Consider the following 6,000-nt stretch of genomic DNA (forward strand, 5'->3'; position numbering starts at 1 on the left):
TTCTCTATGATTCACTAGCCCAACCAACCAGACTACTTAAGACACCTATGTGCAGCTCTACTAGGCTTCCCCATTCCAGATGCTGCTGTTTTAAAGACAGGTATGTACCTTTTTGTTCTCATTTGGGCATTGGGGGAGAATGGAGGTGTCTTACCTTGATGCATGCAGTAGACATCTGGTCAGTTCTGGCGCCTTTGTGGCACTTAGACCCTTCCATAACAAGTCTAGTTCCAAACGTAAAAGTTCCGTCCAGGATGTCTTGCAAAATGATTATATCGCAGCAAGTCGTCCATGTCTAACCCGCCCTTGAGACTGCCCAAGGCCCCGCCCATAACACATCTCCACCACGCCCATCTCTTGCTCTGAACGCACAGAGGCTGGAACACCTCGCTAGACGTCCAGACAGATTGGGTTTGATCATCAGCACATCTTAGTGATTAGGACGTCCAAGTGCAAATTTAAACATCTATGGTTTTTTTTAAAATTATGAGCCTGATACCGTAATTCAACATCTTAGCAGTAGTAGTGTCGTACTTTTAAATATCAAACTCTGAATTGGGTGTCAGGTCAAAAGCGCGCCAGGACAAAGGCGCGCGTAGACAATTGAGCGCAGCGAGGAGGCGCGTGCCGAAGAAAATTACTATTTTTAGGGCTCCGACGGGGGTGTGTGGGGGGAACCCCCCCAATTTACTTAATACAGATCGTGCCACGTTGTGGGGGCATTGTGGGGGGTTTGGGGGGTTGTAACCCCCCACATTTTACTGAAAACTTCACTTTTTCCCTGATTTAGGGAAAAAGTTAAGTTTACAATAAAATGTGGGGGGTTACAACCCCCCAAACCCCCCACAACGCCGGCGCGATTTGTATTAAGTAAACTGGGGGTGATCCCCAACAAAACTTCCCGTCGGAGCCCCTAAAAACAGTAATTTTCTTCGGCGCACGCCTCCGTCTTGTGCTCAGTTGTCAGCGCACCCCTTTGTCTTCTGCGTTGTTGTCTATGAACCCTGAATTGCAGGTGAAAGCATCATTGTCTTGCTTTGGCTGAAGCTGCTACCCTAGGCAGCAGCCTAGCATGCCTAACAGGCCAGCCCCTAATAACAAAATCAATTCCAAAAGGTGCTGATGCACCTTAAGGTTCATGAATTTCTTCTCAGAAGTAAGAATTCCAGTGGAAACAGCAAACAGATCCAGAGAGACTGGCTTGTCTGAGTTCCTTTCAATCAAAGGCTGTCTTGTTTTCCGCACTGGTTGTTTTCTGAAGCAAAGCAGCACAATATTCTGGCAAAGTTACTCGCCCCTATCTGAAGAAATGGATAAGCCATACAATTAACGTTGTAAACATGAATAGAACAGAGAGCCTAAAGCTTGTTACTACCAGTTAAAGGAATTACAGTACTCAGTGCCAGGTGAGCACGGAAGAGTGACAGAAGCAAAGGGATGGAAATAAATATTGGAAAAATTGGATCCCTGTTTACGAAACCACCTTAAGGGCCCCTTTTACAAAGACGTGGTAGTGATTCTTGTGTGGCATTGAATTCCTATGGGCTGCATCATATTTGCTGCGCTGGGATTTGCTATTGCGATTTTGTAAAAGGGAACTTAAAAGCCAACACACTCAACAAGGGGAAAAAAGGCCTACCGCGAGATGCATTAAAGCATTTTGCGGTAGCTTGCTTCTTTCTTACTATGCATTATGAGGGGGGTGCTGAAACGTTCTCAGCCCATCCAACCAACTTCCTAAATTCTGAACGCTATTTTGCTGTTGTAGCTGAAGAGATGATTATCATATTTCGGTAAGTGCCAATCTGCAGAAATGAAATTGTGTGTTGACATTGTTTCAGATCATTGATTGAACCATATCCATGTCATTGTCTTCTTGGTTGGGCTGAGAACTTTTTAGCACCCCCCTCGTAGTGTGAAGAGTTTCGGTCTCTGATATCTACAGCTGATACTGTGATGTCATAATGCCTCATTCAACCAATAAGAGCCAACCTCATCAGTGATGTCACAGTGGCTTGATTGTCCTATACTTGGCTCACTTTTATCACATATGAGGGGGATGCTGAAAAGTCCTCAGCCCAAACAACCAGCTAACCTAAATTCTGAGCGTTATTTTGCTACTGTTGCTGAAAAGAGTGTTATCTTATTTCGTTGAGTGCAGATTTGTAGAAATGACATTCTATGTTTTGACATTGTTTCAGATCATTGATTACATAGTAACATAGTAGATGACGGCAGATAAAGACCCAAATGGTCCATCCAGTCTGCCCAACCTGATTCAATTTAAATTTTTTAAATTTTTTTCTTCTTAGCTATTTCTGGGCAAGAATCTAAAGCTCTACCCGGTACTGTGCTTGGGTTCCAACTGCCGAAATCTCCGTTAAAACCTACTCCAGCCCATCTACACCCTCCCGGCCATTGAAGCCCTCCCCAGCCCATCCCCCACCAAACGGCCATACACAGACACAGACCGTGCAAGTCTGCCCAGTACTGGCCTTAGTTCAATATTTAATACTAGTCTTTAAGCCCGTTACATTAACGGGTGCTAGAATAGATGTGTGTGTCTTTATTTCTTTCTTTTTCTCTCTCTCCTCTTGACCGCTTTCTGTCTCTCTCTTTCCTCGGCTGTCAACCATCACCCCTTGCCTGTTCCACCTGTCCAGCAGTGGGCCTTCTCCCTTCCTTTTACCTCCCCCTGTCCAGCAGCACTCCTTACCTGCTCCCCCTGTCCCTCTTCCCTGCTCCCCCTGTCCAGCAGCACTTCTTCCCTGCTCCGCAGTCATTATTCCCTGCTCACCCTGTCCAGCAGCACTTCTTACCTGCTCCCCTGTTCCTCTTCCCTGCTCTGTCTGTCCAGCAGCACTCCTTCTTTTCTCCCCCTGACCCTCTTCCTTGCTCCCCCTGCCCAGCAGCACTCCTTACCTGTGTCTCTCTTTCTCCTTAGTGTTTTGTTATTTTTTTTCAATCTGTCTCTTTAGCCCCCTGTCCTTCTGTGAGTGTCTGTGTGTCTCTGTCGTTGTGCACTGTTGTTTGGTTTTTTTTTTTTTTTAATCTATGTTTAGTTCCTGATCCCCTCTGTTTCCATGGCAAGCATGTTCGCGGATGTGAGGGCCGTTTTGTGGTGCCGGATCTGGCGGTGCCGTGTAGGTCGGAAGACGTGCCTCAGCGTTTTGTAGGTCCGGGTCTGGCGTCGCCGTGTAGGGCGGAAGCGGGAGGAGGGGCCTCAGCACCGGCCGGGCGGCTCGCGCCGCCGGCCCCCAGTAGCTCGAGGCCAGCGGCGGACATGGCTTGCGTTGCATGGTGGAGGAGGAACATCGGTGACGTACAACCCGCACATGCGCACTAAAAAAAACGCGACAGATCAGGGAACACGATTTTTTTAGTGCGCATGCGCGTCCTACCATTTTATTATATTAGATTATTTTCTGATTCTAGATCCTCTGTGTTCATCCCGCGCTTCTTTGAACTCAGTCACAGTTTTCCTCTCCACCACCTCTCTCGGGAGCGCATTCCAGGCATCCACCACCCTCTCCGTAAAGTAGAATTTTCTAACATTGCCCCTGAATCTACCACCCCTCAACCTCAAATTATGTCCTCTGGTTTTACCATTTTCCTTTCTCTGGAAAATATTTTGTTCTACGTTAATACCCTTCAAGTATTTGAACGTCTGAATCATATCTCCCCTGTCTCTCCTTTCCTCTAGGGTATACATATTCAGGGCTTCCAGTCTCTCCTCATACGTCTTCTGGCGCAAGCCTCCTATCATTTTCGTCGCCCTCCTCTGGACCGCTTCAACCATATCCACACCATTCTCTTCTTGCTTGGGCTGAGAACATTTCAGCATCCCCTAGTCATTGTGTGCTATTTTATTAAAGATTTTTGGGAGGAGGCATGGGAGCACTAACCAACTAATGGTATACACATTAGTGCCCTATTTGGTTGATTTGGGGTTAATGCAGGAGCACTTTAACTGCAACTGCACTAATTTTTTGCAAGTCCTACATGCTAACACAGAACTTTGCATAGGATCTGGAAAAAAAAAAAGCCCTTTTTGAAACATGGTATAAATGGGCTTAGCACATGGGAAAGTCCTGCACTAGGACATGCTAAATGCATGCCATGGCATAATATAAGGACTCCACTGTTAAATGTTGCTTTATATTTCTTTGAGAGGTTTGGCAGTCCACAGAAATAATCTGAGGAATGATTCTGTCCGCACAATGACAACTTGAGTTAATAAGCTCATTGTCAAAGCCTTACTTGAGACCATTTGGTGAACGTGAAAACAACCCAGAGCGCAAGATGATGCTAATAATAATAATAATAATAATAATAACTTAATTTTTGTATACCGCCATACCCGGAAGAGTTCTAGGCGGTTCACATCAATTAAACAAGGTTACAAGTGGTTTACATCAATTGAGCGGGGTTACAAGCGGTTCAATATCAAATTGATCAAAGTTGCCAGGGGGGGGTGAGGGAAGGATTTAGAGGGGAGAGGGGTTGTTTAGTTAGGAAGGGGCGTTAGGATCCTGGTCTTGGAAGAGGCGGGTTTTGAGTAGTTTTCTAAAGCCGAGGTAGTTGGGGGCCTTGAGGGCCATTTGGGATAACCATGGGTTTAGCTTAGTGGCTTGGAAGGCGAGGGTTTTGTCAAGGAATTTTTTAGAGTGGCAAAGTTTTAGGGAGGGGTAGGCGAAGAGAATCTCATTATCTTTCATGTGAGAAGCAGAATTACTTTACTGAATCATGTGGTGAGAGTATGCACAAGCATTGCAGAGATAGAATGAGGGAGAGCGACTGTTGGCTAAAAAGAAGATGGATGTGTTTAAAGGGAGGGTGTCTGGACAGTGAATTGTCTATGGAAAAACAAATTTTGAAGACAATTCAGGTAGGATATATGCATTTGCATATGTTGCACAGATTAAAACCAATGCTTCAAAATTATGATTTTCGTACTGCGGCACAAGCGTTGATTTTGTGTAGGATAGACTACTGCAATGCATTTGCACGTGGGGGGTTGCAAAAGTGAAGATGAGGGCTGCTTATTAATGCTGCAGCAAAAGTTAATTACTGGTATGCCCAGAACGGCACACTTAGCACCAGTTTTAAAGCAGGTACACTTGGTTGCCAATCCAACAAAGAGTACATTACAAAATTTTGTCGATAGTACGCCAAATACTGTACCATGTATCGCCTATTGTTTTGCAAGGATTTTTCCAAATTTATCAGCCCAGAAGGTGTTTGAGATCCGAAAATAGAATGAAACTGTGCTTGGGTGGTGGGAGGATCATTTCTCACTCCCAGACTGATGACGCCTGAAGTCATTATGCCATTGTATAGATCCATGGTGAGACCCCATCTGGAATACTGTGTACAATTCTGGAGGCCTCATTACCGCAAAGATGTGCTGAGACTGGAGTCGGTCCAGCGAATGGCCACCCGGATGGTCTCAGGACTCAAGGACCTCCCGTACGAGGAATGGCTGGATAAGTTGCGGCTATACTCACTCGAGGAACGCAGAGAGAGGGGAGACATGATCGAGACGTTCAAATATCTCACGGGCCGTATCAAGGTGGAAGAAGATATCTTCTTTTTCCAAAGGTCCCACGGCTACAAGTGGGCATCCGTGGAAAATCAGGGGAGGGAAGCTGCACGGTGACACCAGAAAGTACTTTTTCACCGAGAGAGTGGTTGATCGCTGGAATAGTCTTCCACTTCAGGTGATCGAGGCCAGCAGCGTGCCTGATTTTAAGAGAAAATGGGATCGTCACGTGGGATCTCTTCACAGAGAAAGGTAGGGGAGGGTCATTAAGGTGGGCAGACTGGATGGGCCGTGACCCTTATCTGCCGTCTATTTCTATGTTTCTATGCTATGTTATCAGGGGGGGGGTGAAGCTTTGGAACATTTTGCTGGGAGCTCTGCACTTATGTGCTGTTAGACTGGGTTTCAAGAAATTATTGGATTCAATCTGTCATGGCTCTTCCAGTTACCTGTGACCA

Source organism: Geotrypetes seraphini, chromosome 7, assembly GCF_902459505.1.
Source record: "Geotrypetes seraphini chromosome 7, aGeoSer1.1, whole genome shotgun sequence".
In the NCBI taxonomy this organism is placed as follows: domain Eukaryota; kingdom Metazoa; phylum Chordata; class Amphibia; order Gymnophiona; family Dermophiidae; genus Geotrypetes; species Geotrypetes seraphini.